This window comes from Pituophis catenifer, unplaced genomic scaffold, assembly GCF_029215685.1.
Source record: "Pituophis catenifer annectens isolate HBS135680 unplaced genomic scaffold, rPitCat1.0.hap2 SCAF_2, whole genome shotgun sequence".
Lineage (NCBI taxonomy): Eukaryota > Metazoa > Chordata > Lepidosauria > Squamata > Colubridae > Pituophis > Pituophis catenifer.
The window spans coordinates 55,437,388-55,460,363 of record NW_027256882.1 but is presented as its reverse complement, the minus strand read 5'-3'; positions in this window follow the sequence as shown (position 1 = coordinate 55,460,363).

Sequence of the window (22,976 nt, the reverse complement as noted above, 5' to 3'; positions counted from 1 at the left end):
CCAGCACGTGGATTAATACCAATTTGCATAAGTATTATTTGAATAGAATAGAATAGAATAGAATAGAATAGAATAGAATAGAATAGAATATTTATTTTTATTTATTTGTACAACTTGTATGCCGCCTTTCTCCGAAGACTCAAGGCGGCTTACAATGCATTTAAAAACCATATATAAAACATTAAAAGTTAAACCATTAAAAATAATTAAAACCCATTCACACCATTCATGGCTGGATCTCGCCAAATCGCAGCAGCGATATCAACGGCCCCAGGCCTGCCGGAAGAGCCAGGTCTTCACCGCTTTTTGGAAGGCCAATAGGGTAGGTATGGTCCAGACCTCAGGAGGTAACTGGTTCCAGAGAGCTGGGGCAGACACAGAGAAGGCCCTCCCCCACGGGCCCGCCAGCCGGCATTGTTTAGCTGACGGGACCCTGAGGAGACCAACTCTGTGGGATCTTACCGGTCTCTGGGAGCTATGCGGTAGAAGGGTATAGGGCTGTGATGGTGAACCTATGGCACGGGTGCTACAGGTGGCATGCGGAGCCATCTGTGCGGGCACGGGAGCCGTCGCCCTAGATCAGCTTCACTGAGTATGCACGTATGCCTCTCGCCGACCAACTGACTGGTCTGCAGCGACACGCGCGCATATGCAGGGGGGACTGGGTGGGGGGGTCATGCACACATTTGCAGGGAGCCGGGGGGTCATGAACGCATGCACGGGGCGGGAATGCGGTGTGCCCCCCGCCCCATTTTGGGCCTAGCAGAACTCCGTGAAGCCTCCTGGGACCAAAAACGGGCCGGGGGGGACACACACAATGTGGCGGGGGGACTGCGAGGGTTGGAGGAGTGGGGAGGTCACACGCACATGCGCAGGGGCTGGGGAAACAAAGGGGCGCATGTGCATGCGCAGGGGGACAGGGCACACAGGAGGCATCGCATTATGGGGTGTGTGTGCACTGTCACACACATGTGCACTTTCAGCACCCGAGAAAAAAAAGGTTAGCCATCAATGGTATAGGGTATAGGGTAGCAGGGTATAGAATAGAATAAGCTAGAAGGGACTTTGGAGGTCTTCTAGTCCAGCCTCCTGCTCAAACAGGAGAATCTATACTATTTCAGATAAGTGACTATCTGGACCCGTGATGACAAACCTATCGCACGGATGCCAGAAGTGGCATGCAGAGCCATCTCTCCAAGCATATGAGCCATTGCCCGTTGCTCTTCCGGGTTTTGGCACGCAGGCCAGCTGGTCTTCACACATGCAGGAGCACCAAAAACCAGAAGAGCAGCCACCTGGCACGCATGCGCACACCGGGAAGATGATCTTCCAGTCTCCAGCGCATGCATGAGCACCCACCAACTGGTGTTAGCATGTGCATGCGTGCCAGAACCCGGAAGACCAGGTAGCCGGTGTGCATGCGCATGCCAGAAACCGGAAGATCATCTTCCCAACGCGCGCATGTGCACTGAGCAGCTGCTCTTCCAGTTTCCAGCACACGTGCGTGTGGGAGCTCCCGTTTCGGTACTCAGTGTCAAAAAGGCTCGCCAACACTGGTCTAGACTCTTAAAAACATCCAGTGATGGAGCACCCATGATTTCTGGAGGGAAGCTGTTCCACTGGTTAATTGTCCTCCCTGTTAGGAAGTTTCTCCTTAATTCCAGGTTGCTTCTCTCTTTGATTAATTTCCAACCATTGTTGGAAGCAGTATATTTAATACAGGTCACAGATATGACAGGTAACAGTAACAGAGTTGGAAGGGACCTTGGAGGTCATCTCACGCAGAAGACCTGTACTAGGGATTTGAACCACCGAACTGCCGACCTTTCTGATTGACAAGCTCAGTGTCTTAGCCAGTAAAATACACTTAGATAAAATATTGCAAGGTCCAAGAAACAAGAAATGAGTCCGGTAAATTGACACATTAAAAAAAATTGTCCCATTTTTCTAGCAAATGAAACTTGCTGGGGGAATTTGCTATGTATTAAAGCTTGCTCTGTTACATGTAAGGTCACCTATGCCATTCTTAACGTCTTTTGGTGATCAGTTTTTCTTAGATCTGATGGTATTCCAGAAAGAAAGAAAGAAAAAATAATTTATTTAGTTTTACTGTGCTTTCTTACAGTCTGTATAATAATGCTAATAATTTGCTAATACTTTTTTTTTTTAAGATTTATCATTTCAGAAGTATATACATGCCACTTCTAAGATGCCAACGTTGGTAGAAGTCTTTGTACACTCTGCCATCTACTGGCGAATAACTGCAATGGCCATGCTCAAGGGATCATTTCTATTTGTGTATTATGTTGGCTTTCTGCCTTCTTACCCTTTCAGCCTTAAAATGTAATACATTGGAAGAGATCCAGGTATGAAAATAACTGCAACTCAGAAAATGAAACTACAGTTGTGTCAAACGCAAAGTTTATGGCATCTGAGATGCTACATGAATGCTCAGTTTGCTGGTTCTGTGTTCAAGTAAACTGTTGCTCACATCTTATATTTGCTTCTATTTGCTTTTCTTTGTTTTAGAAATTGAACTGGAGTCCCAGGCTTCTAAATCTTAGAAATGCTCTCTCTTTTCTCAGGACAAAATACCATTGATGCAGGGGTGAAATCCAGCAGGTTCTGACAGGTTCTGGAGAACCGGTAGCGGAAATTTTGAGTAGTTCGAAGAACCGGCAAATACCACCTCTGGCTGGCCCCAGAGTGGGGTGGGAATGGAGATTTTGCAATATCCTTCCCCCAGGAGTGGGGAGGGAATGGGGATTTTGCAGTATGCTTCCACCAGGAGTGGGGAGGGAATGGGGATTTTGCAATATCCTTCCCCTGCCAAGCCCGCCAAGCCACACCCACCAAGCCACACCAAGCCATGCCCACAGAACCGGTAGTGAAAAAATTTGGATTTCACCACTGCATTGATGTATAGATGAATTCAAAAACCCCACACTTGTCATAATTATAATTGCCTACCCTGATCTTTGTTGAATAAAGCCATTACAATATAGACAACTGACCAGTTAAAAAGAAGAAAATTGACATTTGTAAAATATCTACTGTATTTCACTTCCTAAACTCTCAAAAGCTTTCTTTGCCCTTGAAACTAAGAACTTTCTAACCAGAAGTGCTGGAGCTTAAACCTGGATGTTTCTTGACAAAAGCAGTGATTATAGTCACAAAGGAAGTACAATTTTGCAAATAATCTAATTCCACCCCAATCTTCCATTTTTAATTCTGAATCGCAAGCAGTCTGCTGAATAATTTTCTTTGCGGTTACTATTTAGGAAGCTTTATGATGGTGGTGGTGGTTGTTAGTTGCAAAGTCATGTCCAACCCATCGTGACCCCATGGACAACGTTCCTCCAAGCTTTCCTGTCCTCTACCATCCTCATGATGGTGATATTGACCAGGAAAAAAGTAAGCAGTAAGTTGATCAAATTTCAAAACCTGGGTAAAGAAGGACTCCCTTAATATGAAAAGCTTGACAGAGCTGACAGGGGTACAGCTCATGGATGTCTTTCTGTGGTACCAAACTTAATTCTGGCAACCATCTCTGCCTTGATTCCATGTGTGCAAATATTACAGCAATTAACACAGTATCTACAAAGCATTGGTCATTGGATAACATTTGATCAGAAGCTATCCCTAATGTGTTGCAGCTATTTAGTTGAAGATGTGCTCCTTGGGAGCGTAAATATAAAAGAGAGTGCACTTTCTGTTTGGCTCGACTTTGTTAGGAAAGTCTTAAATGCCACCGCTGACACATGATTTATTGTATGGAACACCTTCTTTTGCTGGATGATTGATGTGTATTATATAGAACCAGTTAACAAAAGATTGCTCTCCTCTGTTCCCGTCAGTCATGCCTCATTGTATGTTATTTTTCCTTCAAGTACCCCAGTGAAGAAATTCTATATAGGGTAATTTGCTTTCCTGGCTGCATCATGTCTGCTAGGCAACAGCATATGGCTCAGTTGTGCCAGTCCTTGTTTACCAACTGGAAGTTGATATAGTATCTTCAGAAGAATTGCTTTGATCTAGTATTGTTGTATGGACCATTGTTGCAGCTGTGGGTCAGCAAACCACACAATCATTTCATCCTCATTTTTTCTGTTGTAAACAGAAAATCCTGAAGCATTTTCCAAAATCATAAGAATCTAAAACAGTAAACAATTGAGTATATAGATCAATTGCAACCTAACAATTCAGCTCCATTAGAAATATTGAGTTAATTCAATTCCATTTTCCAAATCAATTCAGAAAATACGGCTTTTACACGAGATCAGTTCAGAGGCTTTTCTGAATGGCTGAATTATTTTGGAAGTGTTTGAATTGATACCACTCAGTTAGAGTTTGAGATTCAACTCCAAAAGTTTATTTGGTTTGGAGAGTTGACAGAATTGGCTTTGGATTAAATTTCCCAAATGAAAGCTTGGCAAAGTCCTACTAACAACTCCTAGAAAGGAGAGAAAGAGAACCAAACCAAGTTGTGGATGCTCCAACACTGGAAGTTTTTAAGAAGAGATTGGACAGCCATTAGTCTGAAATGGTATAGGGCCGTGATGGTGAACCTATGGCACACATGCCACAGGTGGCACACGGAGCCATATCGGTGGGCATGTGAGCATTGCCCTAGGTCAGCTCTCTCGGGCATGCATGCGCCGGCCAGCTGACTTTTAGGCCTTCCGGAAGTTGGTAAACAGGCTGTTTCTGGCCTGGTGGGGAAGACCATTTTCGCCCTCCCCAGGCTCCTAGAAAGGCTCTGGAGCCTGGGGAGAGCGAAAAACAGCCCTTCTGGTCCCACCGGAAGTTGGCAAATGGGCCATTTCCAGAGGCCCTCCGGGGTGGGGGTGGGAAAGGCCATTTTTGCCCTCCCCCGACTCTTAGAAAGGCTCTGCTTACCCCTGCTACCAAGCATGTAAGGTGTAATCCATAAAGCCCAATACATTCTACTAGCTCAGATAGAGTCTATTTGCTTGATCAAACCATACTCTTGATGTCTACTTTGGATTGGAGAGGTTACAAGAAAGCAAGAGAGGGAACTGCTTGCAGAGATGTGAGATGCAACTGCTTCAGTGAATCACACCTCCTATGCTGACTGGTCAACTCATCTATTTTCCTATGCTTGCATTTACAGCAATGGTGGCCAGCCATGCTGTAAATTCTACTGTCAAAATTTAACACCAAATATCAGAGGTGCTGAATATAGAAGTCAAGAATTTGAAAGAACCTTGGACATCATTACCTAATACTCTATTCAGCAATGATTCAACTACAGCAGCCTCTCTGAGATGGCTGTTTAAACTTTTCCAGGGCGAGAAACCCAAACCAGTTTATTCCATTGCTGATCAGTTCTTAACTGTTAGATATTTCCTGTGTTTTAGAACAGCTCTGAACAGTTCTGCTTGTCTTCTATATGATAGTTCTTCAGATAGTTAGACAATCTCCCCACTGTTTTCTCTTCTTCAAAACCAACATACCTAGTGCTTCCAATAATAGTTTTTGTTTGTTCCAGGCCCCTTATAACTTTCCTCTGGACACATTCAATTTATAAATGTTCTTCCTAAAACACAGACTCCAGTAATAGGTACAATGTTCTAGGTCAGTAATGGCTAACCTTTTCCGGACCGAGTGCCCAAAGCGTCCGAACCCCCAAAATGCAATGTGTGTGCAGCCCCCGTGCATGCACCCCACCCCTGTGCATGTGCAGGGGGTTCTACTTACTTACTTACCTTTACTAATGGTTTGCAGCGGGGCCGCATGCGCAGAAGCGTTTTGATGACATCAGGGTCGGTGTGTGGAGCCTCTTGCCAGTTTTACTACCGGTTCTATAGAACCGGTGCGAACCGGGGGCAACCCAGCACTGATACAGCCCCCCCACACGCGCCCTGCCCCCCATGCATGCATGCGCCCCCCACATCACCCCTGTGCATGTGCGCACCCCCCCCGGCACATTCGCGGCAGAGACCCAATGACCAGCTAGCTGGCAGGAAGTGTGCACACATGCGCAGCGGAACTAAATTGGGGCAACGGCTCGCATGGCCACAGAGAGGGCGCTGCATGCCACCTGAGGCATCGGTGCCATAGGTTCGCCATCATGGTTCTAGGTGTTTTCCAATCAATGCAAAATATAGGATGTGAGGGAAGGCAATCTGGCTATGACATCTGTCACCCCAGTGATTGTCAGCATTGATTTGGCTGATCTGACTGGCTAGGCAGGTATTCCCTTCCTCCCTACATGATCCACGTGCTTCCCTTCTGAAGCTGCACAATCAGTGGAAGAGGATGACCATCCCGGGTAGAAGGAGTATACCTATCTTCAATCAAGGGTATATAATATCTATGGACCCCTGCTAGAACCTCAATGCTCCATGCAGAATAGAATTGAAGCTCCATGCAGAATAGAATTGAAATGATCTTACTTTTTCTGATCTTGGCAGTAAACTTATGCTGATGCGGTTTAGTGCTGTATTTGCTGGTTTTTTGGACCTACATCACACTAAATGAACTCCCAAATCTTATACCTGATTTTTCCTACCTAGTTGAAGGATTTTGCATTTGTCCTGTTGAAATTCATTGTGTTGGATTTTACCTATTGTTCCAGGTTTTCAAGAATCTTAATACTCTCGCATATGGATTTGCTATTGTGTTATCTTTAAGAAGAATTCAAATGGAATGGAAAACAAGGATTAGAAACTAAAGCTATTGAAGGAGTTGGGTAACTTTAGTCTTGAGAGAAGATGATTGAATAGGGATATGAAAGCATCATTCAAATACGTGAAAGGATGTTATATAGAAGAAGGTCAGGGCTTGTTGTCTATCATCCCAGAATGCTAGACATATAATAATGGATATAAGTTACAGGAAGACAGATTCTGATTGAAACTGAGACAAAACCTCTAACAGTAAGAGTAGTTTGACAGTGAAACCAATTATTCAGAGGACTAGTAGGACGATTCTCGGTGAATGAATTCAAGCAGAGGATGAGCAGTCATTTGTCAGGATTGCTTTAAAAAGATTCCTGCACTGACCAGGGAATGCATTGAGTGGGTCCTTCCAAATCCATGACATTTTGGAGTTGAGTTTGGTTGGATATCTATATGCAGAGCATATCATTTTCTTACAGCCAGTTTACAAGTGAAGGAATGGCTTTGTTGCCAAAATATTAGCAACACTTGTTTCTGCCCCATTCCACTTGATCCAGCAGAATGAGCATGCTTCAAGTTGCCCTGGTGCAGGATTGCTATCTGGTGGGTCCTAGTGTGGGAAGAAATATCCATCTGTTTCAGTTCCAAGCCAAGAGAAAGGCACTGGAGACAAAATGGAAGTTGGAGGCTGATTGTTCATTTATTGATGAACAGAGGCACATGTTTTTGGTTCTAGTGCAGCTGACCACATGGAGTTGAGAGTGAGGGGGGTTTTATACCTTCTCTTGGGCTTTGCACTTGAGCTTCCTGTTCCTGTGCAAGAGCATGTATTCTATTGGTTATTGTAGGTGTTATGTAGGGGTCATAGCTGGCTCTATAGGCAAAGTACAAATCCTAGGTGTTTGTCTGAGTTAAGTTTGGTTGAAGTTTCTGAGGTTGATGCAATGTCCTTAGGAGATTGTATAATGTAGTGAGCTCTTGTGTCTCTGGGTTATTACATCTTATTATATCCTGAAGGGTCATGTCTTAATCCCTTCACCCTAAAGCTGAAGGTCTTTTGTTTTGTACATAGAATGGCCTAGTCTTTCTTAACAGGCACAAAAATATCTGCTGGGGACAGTGAGACTGAGTTTCTGTCTCTCTTAAGATTTTTTTATTTCACTTTTAGGGGAAATATAATATTCTGGCTTTTAATATTTCTCAAAATATTTCATTCTTCTAGTCTTCCCACACTAGGAAGCAAATCTTCTCTAGTTTTGGAACCTCCTTTATGGAATGGTGTCCCACTCTGGAGATTTCGATGGATCTAATCCTCTTAGTCTTCCAGAAGGCCATGAAGATCTGGATTCTACCTCAAGCATTCAAGATGGGATTTAAGAAGGTGCGATGTAAATACATGCCAAGTATCCGTATTTTTTTTTTGTACATGACTGTGGAGAGATGTTGCGATGGCCATAGGTGTGAAGACCAGTTGTAAGTCACTTTTTTCACTGCCATTTTGACTTCGCTTACTAAACGAATGGTTGTAAATCAAAAACAATCCGTATGGAGTCAAATCTGGTTTAATATTTCACATATTTGCCCCTTTCACCAGAGTCCCCTCTCCCTCCTCTAGAGTTGCATGTAGGATGAATTCAGCCAATTGTTTTATTCATCAAGTCATTGTTTAGCCCAGCGTATTAATCCTGCCAATGTCTGTAGTAGAACATCATTTGAAGCCTTAAATGTGCTACAAGCCAGTAAATCTTCCACCTGGCTTCATGGAGAATATTTTGTTTTTCTTAGGACAAGGATTAAACACATTTTTGGAGGGTTGTCCTGGAATGTAAAGAGACATTTCAGGCCCATGCCAAAAAGCAGCCAGGTTCAGGATGAAGATTCAATAAATGCAATGTAAATTAAATTTTAATTAAGATCCCATAAATGTAATGTAAATTTCAATTCAATTAAATTATATTGATTTTATGCTTGATTAAGAGCTTTCGCTAGCATTAGGCTCTCCCTTCGCCAGACTGAATAAAAATCAAGGAAACCATTTGAACCAGAGTCCTTACATCCCTTATTTTTATCTTATAAAATTTCAGATTTAGAACTGGCCAAAATGTATTGAATCCAAGTCTGCAGTTTCATCATTTTAGCTGCTCGTTCAAATATGCTTGGTCATTTCCCCCAAGCTTTGGCTTCTGAACGGATTCATCTGCCAATCTCAGAATTCTGGGAAAATAGAATAGAATAGAATAGAATAGAATAGAATAGAATAGAATAGAATAGAATAGAATAGAATAGAATAGAATAGAATAGAATAGAATAGAATAGAACAGAATTTTTTTATTGGCCAAGTGTGATTGGACACACAAGGAATTTGTCTTGGTGCATATGCTCTCAGTGTACATAAAATATCGATCTACTACAGAGCACAAATCTGGATTTATAATTGTTGTATAAACCCCTAATCATATAATCAGGAGACAGGTATTTCAACCTGTTGAATGTACAACTTGATACAGGGAAATGGTGAGCAATTCAATGTGTTTATTATTTAGTTTTACAGTGCTTAGTATATAGATCAAGACAGTGGTGGGATTCCAGTAATTTAACAACCGGTTCTCTGCCCTAATGATTTCTTCCAACAACCAGTTTGTCAAACTGCTCAGAAAGTTAACAACCGGTTCTCCCGAAGTGGTGCGAACTGGCTGAATCCCACCACTGGATCAAGACAAATGAAAGAGAAAGAGAGAGTTGGCAACTTACAAATTTGTCCTTAAATCAAATGCAGTTCATGTTCCAAGTAGCTCTAACTGTTCCAACACTTTAGACCATGGGTATCAAACTTGCCACGTCACGTTGCCATCACTTGATGTTATTGCGATGTTTTTTCCCTTCGCAGAGCTGGGGTGGGCGTGGCCTGCACGTGACGCATCCAGCCCACAGGCCGCCAGTTTGACACCCCTGAATTTAGACACTGCAAGCAGTTAAAACTACAGCACATGTTCAGGTTTCCAACTGATGCAAGACACTTGGTGTAGGCTTAGCATTTCAGAATCAGAAACACAATCAAAAAGGGCCCACCCTCACTCCTGACTTACTTCAAATCAGGTATGACTATTACTAAGGGAATCAATTTGCAAAGAACTGACCAGGACTATATTAGATAATAGATATAAGTATAAACATGATTATGAAATACATGAAATTAATATGAATAAAAGGAAACATTAGGATAGGGATGGTAGGCACACTGGTGCGCTTATGCATGCCCTTTACAGGCCTCTTAGGAATGGGGTAAGATCAGTGGTGGGTTCCTCCCGGTTTGGTCCAGTTCAGCCGAGCCGGTAGCGGTGACATATGACATCACTGAACCGGTTCTCCTCCCCCCCGCCCTCCCACCCACCACCCACCCACGTTATTCTTACCTTTTATTTGGTCCCACCCCCAATCTATTGCTGCCTCCTGAGTCCCAGCTGATGACTAGAGGGAAAAAAAGTGTTTAAACTCTTGCCGTGGGGCTTCAAAGGGCCATCCTACAGCTGATCAGTGTTAAAAGCAAACAAATGAGTTGGGTCGTAAATGCGAGGATTGGTCGTAAGTGCGAGGACTTTCCAGAAATGACTCTGACCAGCTAGCCACGCCCACCTAGTCACATGACCTCCAAGCCACACCCACAAAATAAGCCACGCCCACAGAACCGGTAGTAAAAAAAAATTAGAACCCACCCCTGGGTGAGATCAATAGTGGACAGTCTAAGGTTAAAGTTTTGGCGGTTTGGGGAAGAAACCACAGAGTTAGGTAGTTCATTCCAGGCATTGATCACTCTGTTGCTGAAGTCATATTTTTTTGCAATCGAGTTTGGAGCAGTTTACCTTAAGTTTGTATCTATTGTGTGCTCGGGTATTGTTGTGATTGACGCTGAACTTGGTGACCTTTGTCCTACTCTATACATATTAGCCAACATGGCAAACACTCTCTAGGGCAAAGAAAAACAGATCGTCTTCCAATGTAAGGCGTGAGTTGTTACAGCAGCTGAAAGTAAAGAGCTTTGGAAAGCTCTCAGTGTTCAAACTGGCCCTGAAATGCCCTGGACAGATAACAGCTTCAAGGAAATCGCATGTTTTTGACCTGCTATGACTTGTTCCTGGCTCTTCTATTGGGAATGTGAAATACAAGGGTAAGCTTCCCTTTTAAGAACACCATGAGACTATTCTTTTCTTTTTACGGGCTGGATGTGAACATTCATTCGGGTTGTTCCTGGATGCTGTTCTACTGTGTCCTGTTTGTATTCACTGACAAAGCTAAATCTCAGGGGAAGTTAGAGAGGGAATGCAATTTCTAGTAATAACAGCTCACAACAGTGAATACTATCCACTTATCCCCACAATTTCCAGCTCTTTTGGACTCCTTTCTGAATTAACCTTTCATATCAAAAGGAGCAATTCGGCACACAAGAGACTCCGACACAATTTCATGCATAATTTATTCACTCGGTTCAACATTAATCGGGGAGTCCTTGACTTTGTCAAGGTGGATTCTGTTGGCAGGCTTCATAAGCAGCAAAACAGGGGAAATAAGATCCGTGCTTCCACCTCTTCACCTAGGCTGCTGAATAAATGAGAGCAGGGGACAGGGAAGGGAGCAAAGTCTCTGACATGCAGCTGGGGCAGGCCACAATTAGCAAAATCTCCTAGCTATGGAATCGTCATTGTTCAATGGTATAATCTTGCTCGAGCCTCCTAACTAGTGGATCTTGAACATTGTCAAAATAACAGGCCTGAATACAGATGCGGAATTTAAGGCACGGGAGGAAACAAAGCATCATCAAAGCAAGATGATAGTATATAGGCTGCCTTACACAACAGAGTGGATTAAGCACGGAGGGATCCATAGATTCTACCCAGATCCAGCAGATAATGGGTAAAGGATAGGCAGATAAAGGAGATAATTATCTTCAGCAAGGAGATAATGCCTGCATAAGCATAAGGAGGCAATCACTGGTTAATTGGCAGCTGTTCTGAGCAAAATCTGGAAGGGAATTGAGAGTGGAGTGGTGTATATCCAAATCCAATTTGTGGTTATCTCTATCTGTTAATCCCACCCAACCCCTTTTTTTTGTACTATATATCTGTTATAGCACTGCTTGCAACTTGTAAATTGCAGCATCCTTTTGTGGTTTTGGCACATGTTACACCAGCCTCTTTTCACTTCCTCTGAACCATCCTAATAGGATTGTGGTAAATTTGGCTTGAAAATGTCTTCTACTGGAGCCAATGAAAAGCTTAAAATACCCACATGGCAGAAATCAATCCCCTTTGATTTTAATTCCAAGGTCAGAGTCTTTTTGTCCAAGGATGCATTCTAAGCATCTTTGGTACAATGGGGGGGTGGGGGTGTACTGCAAATTCATTATTTAAAAATACATAGTATGCATAATAAGCACCCCACACAAGAGCTAACTAGCTGCCTGGGTTTTGTTCTGGTATTGATTCCTTTATAAAGTAATCCCGTTTCTCTGTTTTGATGACCTCCAACTTGGACCACCAAATGTATTTTCTTCATGGAGGTTGGAATTCTGAGATAAGCAATCCAAAGACAACTGGGATCAACAAGCCAGAAAAGATATATGTATTTCAATATGTTAATTATTCTCCAATTTGGACATCATATATTTTTGAAGTTGCAAGAGAAGGGGTTGGAGGTTTGTGTCAATCTTAATTCTTGGTCACTTCTTGAACTAGTGGCTACAATTTTCTTGGTAAGATTTTTGGAAGTGATAGAGCTGAGAGAGAGAGAGAGAGGAACTTGTCCAAGGACACCCAACTGGCTTTGTGCCTAAGGCAGGATTAGAACTCACAGTCCCCTGATTTTTAGTTTGGTACCTTTAACCACTATTCCAGATCAGCTTCCCTATATAGACTAGGAACACTTTATTTCTTTGTCTGTTTATTGAGCTTATATTTTCCTGCAATCAAAAAGAGATCCTTGTGTAGGAGATGACCAGGCTCAGCCCAAGGGATGGGTCAAATGCATTATGAGTCCCTTCATGCCCACAAAATCTGTAAATCCAGCCCACCTTGAATTCCCTTCTATTCTTAACTCCCACTAATTGCCCTTGACCATTAGTAGTTCAGATTCTTGTAGAGAGCTGAAGCTCATAAAAATGTTTATACACATTTGAACTGCCTGGATCTCCTGATTTCCCTGGTGCATGACATTAATCTGAACTTGATATTAATCTGAACTACTAACAGTCAAGGGAAAGTAGTGAGAGTTAAGAACAGAAGGAATGCAAGGTAGGCTGGGACTTAGTTATCATGTGGGCGTGAAGGGACTCATGACTGATAATATATTTGACCCCTCCCTCTGGCTCATCCTGGTCATCTCCTACACCTTAATTATTTATATCAGTAAAAATACAATATAATCTCTATGTTTTAAAAAAAACATAAACTTTAATTAAATAATATGATGCCATAATTCAATTGGATGGCAACATCTCATCCTTAAAGGCTTTCCAAAATAATTTAGATTTTAAGAACTTATAGAAAGCAAACAGAGAGGAAGCAGATTGAATTTTTTGAGGGATTTTATACCAAAGTACAGGCATATACACAGAGAAAGTACTTCTGCAAGTTTCCACCACCCATATTTCAAAAAAGTGCAGTCACAAGCAAGTTCTCTCAAGATATTAGAGTCAGCTAGGCCAAAAATGGTCAGAAAAGACAGTCCTGTAAGTATTCCATTGTTAAATAACATAAAGAATTTAAAATGAAAATTAGAGTTTAAATATGGCTCTAAAACATAATTAAGTAGTGCTTTTATTTTTTAAAAAAATCTGTCCTTGTGTGATTCTGGAAAACGCATATACTTTAGGCCTAGAAAATCATGGCATATTTGCAGTGGTGGGATTCAGGCAGTTTGCACCACTTCGGGAGAACTGGTTGTTAACTTTTTGAGCAGTTTGGTCAACTGGTTGTTGGAAGAAATCATTAGGGCAGAGAACCGGTTGTTAAATTATTTAAATCCCACCACTGCATATTTGCAATGTGCTGTGTGAACTCAGCAATTTATACTTTATCCTATAAGCAAAGGTTGGCTATGTGCAATGTTTGCATTGCATTACTTTGAATAATTAGCAAATCCTTATCTCAGATACCACATCACTGAAGATAGTGATCTTGTAAACATTCTGGCAGAAGCTGTCTGAATCCTGACATATTCTAATGGCTTCCTATAGTTTTGTGGAGAAAATTAGGACTCCAAAAAGTCTACAAGTGATCAACAGAATTAATTAGCCTCTGAAGTTCCTCTTCTCTTTCTGGGAGGTGAATTTCTGCTCCTCAGCATAGATTTCAGCAGCTGCGCAGAAAGCAGCTGTACATCACATCTAAAGTTTTAGCTCTTCCTAATTTAACATCCCTTTGAGATCCTAAACCCTTCTGAAAAAGTCTTTCTTTTGGGGTCTTTTTGAAATCTGGGGTTACTTAGACTTTTGTAATATGGCAGGGAACATGCAGTAAAAAACTCAGTGGCACTTTCTCCCTTAAAGACTCCTTTGTCCTATCTTTGTTGCTTCTATCCAATCCCTCCTTAAATCTTCACACCACAAGAATTCTGCTTGCCTCTGGTTATTTTTATTCACATTCACTTACACCAAATGAGCACTAGAGAGCAACAGCAATTCAATTAATTTCACAGTCTCTGCAGGGAGCACAACGAATTTAAGACTTGAACATTGCAGGTAATCCATAACATATTTTCTCTTCCTCCCTCTTTTCTGCCCCCCCCTCTCCAAAAAAGATCATTGTATTGAGAAGTAGATATTTACTTCATATCGTATTCATTGCATTCAGCAGAATTCTGATCAAAAGAGCACCCAAAGATGGCAGTGAACAAAATTGGACAAGTATAGTGGCTCTTTATTTTGGGGGAAAGGCTTGCAGATCGGATTTTTGCTCTTCAGCAGGTCATTAAGAAATATAGGAAAATGACAAAAAAGAGATATTCATACACCTGTGGATTGAGGAAAAATGTCCACATTTGAGTTATGGAGTGTTTTGAATGAATATAAAATTGCTGAATGTGATAAGAGCAGTTTATGATGGAAGTACAGCAAGTGTGAAAATAAAGAGAATACTTAGTGAATGGTTCGATATTAAGCAGGGAGTCCAACAAGAATATCGGATATTCCCTTGGTTGTTTAATGTATTTATGGATAAATGTATAATGAATGCTGGGCATGATGGGCATCCCGACTCTTTTGTATGCAGACAATGCCATGAAAACTGAAAGCTTGAATGGTTTGCAATGAATATTGGATAAATTGTATTATACAATGAGAGAACGGATTTTAAAAAATTAATGTATTGAAGACTATTATGATGAATCTACTTTCAGCACAGCTTCTTTATGGCTTTTCACATACCTATTCAAACATGCAAGCAAACAAAATTTAAACAAAACACACTGTATTTACTTTGATGATCAAAAAAAAAAAAGGTCTCAGTTTGGATTCTTATCCTATGAGAAATGGAGGAGAAATATAAAAGGAGATTGAATGCGGTGGGAAGCTGGTACTTAAGAAATATAAAACAAGAAGAGAATGGTGGTGATATGAAGATAGCCACAGGATCTGATGCTTTTATCAAAAATATGAAAAGAACATTGCAACTCATGTTCTTTTCCTTCCTTTTTTTGTGTGTGTTTGCCTTCCAGTCAGTCTTGACTCCTGTCAACATCCAGCAATTTTCCTGGTGACTTTTTCAGAAACAGGTTGCCATTGCTTTCTTCCTAAGGCTGAGAGAGAGTGACTGGCCTAAAGTAAAGTAACTCAACTGGTGTTGTTCCTAAGGCAAGAGTAGAACGCCTGGTCTCCCAGTTTCTAGCCTGGTGCCTTAACCACTACACTAAACTGTCTCTATTTCTGTGTGATACTTGCAGAAATGAGATACATTTCTGCAAGTGTGATACTTGCTTTCATCATTTGCCAACCCTACTTTGACTCTTCCCTTCAAATAACAGATTTAATAACAGAATAACAGAGTTTGGACTAGATGACCTTATAAGTCATCTAGTCCAACCTCCCTCCCCCAAGCAGGAGACCCTACATCATTTCTGACAGATGGCTGTCTAGTCTCTTCTTGAAAGCTTCCAGTGATGAAGCTCCCACAACTTCTGAAGGCAAGTTGTTCCATTGGTTGATTGTTCTCATTGTCAGAAAATTTCTCTTTATTTCTAGGTTGAATCTCTTCTTGATCCGTTTCCATCTGTATGTCTTTGAAGATTAAATACTTATGTGAGTGATGATCAGTAAAACAATGCATGAATCCTTACATTGGTGGTAGCAAGGTATTCTACAAAACCTTTGCAAACTAGATTTAGCTAGCTCTGATTCCTTTTCTCTCTCACTTTTTAATTGCCTTTAATTTCTTTACTTAATTGTATGCTATTATCTTGCTGCACTTTATGTATGGAAATAAAATTGTAGGTGTTTATGTTTGTATGATCAATTTCATAGGAATGTAGAGATCAAAATGTTCATGAATAACTCAGAACCAAAGACAAGACAAGACTATTAAAATAAATCATGCTACCATGAGTGAACAAGAATGTATAGGTAGTCTCCAATTTACAACAATTCTTTTAATGACCATTCAAAGTTACAATGGCACTGAAAAAAGTGATTTATGACCGTTTTTTATACTTGCAGCATCCCTGTGGTCACATGATCAAAATTCAGATGCTTGACTACTGGCATATATTTATGATGGTTGCATTATCCCTGGGTCATGTGATCAATTTTTGCATCTTTCTGACAAGCAAAATCAATGGGGGAGTCACATTCACTTGCCAACTATGTTACTAATTTAAGAACTGCAATGATTTGCTTAACAACTGTGGCAAGAACAGTCAAAAATTGGGACAAAACTCACTTACCAACTGTTTTGCTTAGCAACAGAAATGTTGGGCTCAATTGTGGTCATAATCTGAGGATTACCTGCACTAGCCCAGTCTTTCTCAACCTTGATAACTTCAACTCTGGAATGTCTCATTCAATATGCTTTACATTTTTAATCAGTAGATTAAAATGCCTTGCTACTAAATCAACAATATTCTTATTCTGAACAAATGTTTCATACTTTGCTACGAGGTTGGTGGCTACAGCAAGAGAGAAGTTCCTAGCTCCTAAACTAGAAATTCCAACTACTGGTATGTTAAACTACTGAGAAAAAAGAAATTTGTACCAATCAATCTGACAAGAGCCTTGGTAGTACAAGGGTTTAAGGCACCCTGTTATTAAGCTGCTTAAGACCAGCTGCCTGCAATTACTGCAGGGTTCGAATCTCGCCAAGGCTCAAGGTTGACTCAGCCTTCCATCCTTTCTAAGGTAGGTGAAATGAGGACCCAGTTTGTGGGGGCAATAAGCTGACTTTGTATAAATATACAAAAGGATGAAGGCTATTGCTGAGCACATTGTAAGCCGCCCTGAGTCTTCGGAGAAGGGCGGCATATAAATCAAATTAAAAAAAAACAAAAAACAATGAACTCAGTCTATGTCCCTCCACCAGTTCACTGCACTCTAAATTGGATGTGGAGAGTAGCCAGGCATGTTATAGAACCTGTTGTGCATGCTAAGCTGGTCATGTATGAGGCAGCATCTGTTCTAACTTGCACTCCATTAGCACTGAAGTTAAATATACTGAAGACCTTGTTACTATTTTTCTGTATTTAGCTTGAGGATCAAGGAGTTGAAAGAAGAGGAATTAAATGATTTGTCCATCCTCTATCAGCCTGTTAACTTGCTTGCTTGTATGGAATTCCTGCTCACTTGTGGCTATTGGATATGTTATTAAATATGAATATAGTATTCACACTTCTCAGTGATATGATATGATATGGTAAGCTCCGTTTATCCCTGGATTTAATGGAGAGGATACATAAGTTATGGCAAGATTGGCTGCAAATATTCAACAGATAATCAAATGATATCGTCCCAAATTTATTTATTTAGACACACATATGGTATTTGGTCACATACTGTATAGGTACTTCACAATTGAAGTAATAAATTAACTAAGTACAATAATGATAACCCTCTATAAATAAAAAAAAAAACCTTACATAAATGTTTAACATTTGTATTCTCAAGATAATTCCATAGCCTGAGCTAGCCACATAGAAAGCTCTTATTCTTAGTTAATAATGTGAACGACCAGAGCACCTCCCTCTTGTGGCCAATCTGCACTAGGATGGACATGAGCATAAGACAATCAACATTTTGAAGTACGCTCCTGAGGTCACCAGCAGCCGATAAAACTCCTGAAGTGTGGGAGTGATAGATCAGAGATTTGAAATTCCTTGGTCCAAATGTGCCATTTTGTATTTCCTTAATTTAAGAGATTTGGCTACCAAGGTTGTGAAAGATTAGAGAAAAATAGGGCTGATCACATGGAGTTTCTCAGATGATAGAAAAGTTCTGCACTTGCTGGAGATGACACAGGAAGGGACTGGTTTAAGATGATTCCTAATTTTGGAGTCTTCGATAGTGCATACTAGCGATAGACATACCCTGTTCCACAATCAATCCCCATCATTTTTTTTTTCTCTTTCAGGCCTTGGAAATTTAAATGTTAGGAAATCTGTTTCTGGGATGCCTTTTTAAAAAGATAATAGGACTCCAGCCTTTACAAACAATGCAACTGCTATCATTTTAAACTTGTAGAATGTCTGTTGAGATTCTCATTCAGCCAGGTCATAGTTGTTCCAAAGGTTTTCTTTTTTCAAAAGACAACCGGGCTTTCTGGTTTTTCTTTGAAGATGTTTCATTTCTCAACCAAGAAGCTTCTTCAGCTCTGACAGGATGGAGGGGAATGGAAGGATTTATATTCCTTGTCATTTGCATTATTTTAGAGCAGAGGTGTCAAACTCAAGGCTCCGGGGCCCGGCCTGAAAATAGCAAAGACTAGCAGAGGACCGTGATGCCTCTGTCAGTTAAAATGGGGTGCGGAGGGCATGTGTGGCTTCAGCATGCCCCACCCCCTGCATCCTGTTTTCAGCTGTGATGGCCTCCTGCAGCATCCTGCCAGCCAAAACAGACCATGCCCCGTTTTAGCTGGCAGGATGCTGTTTTGGCCTGTAGGGAGTCTGTCCCGTCTGCTCCCCACCCCCAGCCAGCTGGCGGAGGAGAACTATAATGCTGATCCAGCCCTCAAAGAAATCCAGTTTGACACCCCTATTTTAGAGACTCTTTGCAGCAACTTGGGCCTGGTGGTTCAGCAAACTAAAAGCATTGTGATTAACACCAGCTGTCTGCAATTACTGTAAGTTCAAATCTCACCAGGCTCAAGGTTGACTCAGCCTTCCATCCTTTCTAAGGTAGGTTAAATGAGGATCCAGTTTGTGGGGGCAATAAGCTGACTTTGTATAAATATACAAAAGTATGAAGGCTATTGTAAGCCGCCCTGAGTCTCCGGAGAAGGGCGGCATATAAATCAAATTTTTTTAAAAAAACTTGGAGGTTTATCTGTGTTGTCAGGGTCACCTGAGGAGTGCAAATGGGTGTGGAGCAGGGTGGGTTCTACTTACCTTTACTACCGGTTGGCAACGGGGCTGCGCACGCATGCACATAGGTTCCTAATGACGTTGGGGTCGGTAGGCGAGCCTCCCGCCAGTTTTACTACCGGTTCTATAGAACCGGTCTGAACCAGGAGCAACCCACCACTGGTGTGGAGCCTTCTTGGAACTATTGAAAGACTGTGTTGTAGACTGGAGATAGATGATGTCGTATCCCTCGCTGTCTGTTGAGAGTGAGCTGTTCAATTTTGACATAGAGGCTGTTCAATTTTGACATAGAGGTTTCTTTGACTCCTTTCAAACCAGCTGTCCTCTCTGTCCCAAATGTGGATTTCGATGTCTTCAAAAAAGTGGCCTTTTTCTTTTAAATGCAGATGGACAGCTGAATCTAGTCCTGATGGGTTTGTTCTTCTATGTTGTGCCATGCATTTATGAAGTGGTTGTTTTGTTTCCCCAATGTACAGATATGCACATGGCTCATTGCAAAATTTAGATTCAATGACATGTTCACATCTCCTAGTATGTGTGCTTTTGGTTGGGTAACATTATATTAAACAATAAATTGTGGTCTACAGATTTTTATAAATGAATACAACACAGGAAACCAAAACCCAATAAATCATATAAAGACTTAACTTAATGTTCAAACTATGTTTAAATGTTACTTTAACCAACACTTGTGTCTATTTTTTTCACTTTGATGAAAGATGTAAACATATCCAAATATATAATACATTTATACCAATCACAATATTCCCTTCTGGAGTAAGAAGGACCCAGAATGTCAGTAAGAAATAGTTGGCCAAAGAAAATAAAAACATGAGATGAGAAGAAAAAAGAGAAAACGTAACTCTTATTTAATTTACAATAAGATCATTTGCTACATCTCTCCATGTATTTATGTCCTTGCCAACCATTTTTGAAGTCAATCTGTCTGTGTGCTGCTTCATATAATAAATTTTCTTAACAATGGAAAAAACAGAAAGGGAGGAAAAAGATGAAGAAGGAGAGAGAAGTGGCATAGAAAGAATACAAAAAACTTAAATGATTACACTGGGATTAACAGTGAAAAGAAAAAAAAGAGAGGGGAAAAGAATGGAAAACAACAGGAAATGCAGGGCAAAATAGAAGAGTCCAGATTTGTGAAATACAGAATGATTACACTGGAATAAACAGTGGGATAAATAGTGGGGAGATTAAAAAAAAAAAGGAGAAAAGAGATGGGAAACAAGAGGAAATTTAGGGCAAAAGAGGAGAGTTCAAGATTTTAAAACACAAAAGAAAAAAAGGAGAAAGAAAAAGGCAAAAATAAAAATGGGAAGGGAGAAAAAGAAATGAAAGAGAAAGATGTTATATATATTTAGAATTGAAATATGAATAGTAAGAAACAAATGGGAAATCATACGATTGTAAAAATGAAATGAATAATAATTGGAATATTTGTTTTTGTATCTTTGAAACCTAGATAATGACAAGTTTTTCTTTTTTAAAAAATTTCTTTTAGAAATATGAATAAGTATAAACTGTAGCAATCGAAATACCTGTAATGGTATATGGTGGTGAAAATAGAAGGAATTAAGTTGTAGCTTGGATAACAGCTAGAACATTGTTAAATTTAATTAGGGAAACTGTAATGATTGAAATATTTTTAATTCTATATTGTGATGAAAGTAGAAATGATTAAGTTGTGATTTGGAGGATTATATGGGCAAAACTATTTGGTTTATTGGTAGAGTTTATTATTGGTAAATATAACTAATTGATTTGTAAGAAATTGGGATTGCATGGAAATAATTGGAAGATTTATGTTGATTAATATACAAAAAAAGATAGTTATATAATTAACTGATTTATACTAAAATGTTGGTTTTATATTAAACAATTGTAATGCTACATAACTAACTAATGTGAGGATAAATATAAAAATAGATGACAATAAGGAAGGGGTATAAAATAGATAGAAGGGAAAAATTGAATTATGATTAAGATTAGAGATGAGAATGAAGGGTAATATTGGTTTTTTAAAAAAAATAGATAAGGAATACATATGGCAAAAAGGAAATATAGAAATTGTAAACTTAATTGAAATGATTAAATATTGTTTAAATTTGTGAACCGGCCAAATACTCTGTTTAAAGAAAATACATTGTATGTTTGTATGTGTGTTTGTCTAAAAAAAAATAAAAAAACTTTTATAAAAAAAAGAGAGAGAGAGAGATAACACAAATAGCTGGCAGTTCAAACTGCCCCTTTATTGCTCTAAATTTCCCCAAATGCTCCAACATTTCTGGGAAGTCCCAGAGCAAAGTGATGACAAACCCCCACACAAACCTCAAGCAGCCTCTGGCTGCAATTAGTCCAGCCCAGCACTGTGTACACCAGGGCTGCACAGCAATAAATTCAGCAGGGCAAATCAAGGAGTTCAAAAAGCAAAAGATCCAGGTAATTAGTCCAGAACACCAGAAAGAATGCAAGGAAAAGTTCTTCGAATGTTCAAATGTCAGCACTCAACACTTCAGGAACTCAGTGTTTGTTCCCGACAAATGCCCCTGCCCACAGTGTCTCCTTAAGTCTCATTCCCCAGGTGTGCCTTGTGAAGATGGGCAGGGCACTCTTCTCCCGAGTAGGCTGCTCAGTCTGTGCTGTTCACACCTTCTCTCCACACTCTGAGCTCTTGGATCAGAAGGAGGTGGTCCTTGCTTCTCACCTGAGCTCTGTCTTTCATGTTCATCCTGCCCCCCACCCCCGTTCCTCCCTGTCTACAAACTGTCCTAATCCTGAAAGGCCCTGGCCTGACTGGTTCTGCCCTTCCCCATTTTCTTCCAAAGACAAGGAAGCCACCCTCTCAATCTCTATCAGCTCAGGTTCCAGCTCATCTTCCCCCACAGATTCAGGGTCTGACAGGGGCATGACATAGAGCAAGGCTTTCAATTATTGCTTTTTAATAAGAGAGAAAGTGTACTCTATTCAGCATTACTTGCCCATAGTAAGGATAGTAGCAGGCAATTTTGCCCATACTCGGAGGCATAAAATATATAATAGACCTTACCCAGGATAGAAAATTTTTTAACCCTTTAGCCCCCCCCCCAACCTAAATTGTGCCTGCATTCCACCTTATTAAAACTGATTAATGGAAACAAATTTATCCTTAGTTGGCAACACAAATTGTGTGGTCAAGGATGTTACGGAATGATGAAACCAAACAACATTCCTGGGTCAGCCAGAGACAGTTTTATTGCGCAGTTTCAGAACCAGATTTGTATCTACAAAAAGAGCTCTGATACAACTGCTTTTATACATCTCCAAGACAAAGGATTTTGCAAGCACAGCAGTTTTCCATATATGGTTAACATACATTTGTTACATGATAATTGACACTTTCTAATTACTAAATTCTTTCATTATTTTCTAGTTCATAAGATTATCTTAGCTAAACAACCTTCCTCAATTCTGTAACTGCTGATGCGTAGATTCATGGCTGCTTTTGGATAATGAGTAACTTTTTGTTTCAGATGGATGTCTTTGCATCCTTGACAGCTAGGCCCCTCAGAAGATATATATTACCAAGAATGGAATTTAGCTGACTTAGTGTAATCTCTAAACAAGCACATTTCTTTCTTATAATAATGTGAATAACGAGGGTCCTTCAATGTTCATATAGCTGACCCTGTACTATTCTACATCATTCACATTAAGGAGAGTCAATCTTTATCATAATTAGGGGCTCAGAATTCTCCTTTTTATACAATAGAGGTTCTGGTCCCACAT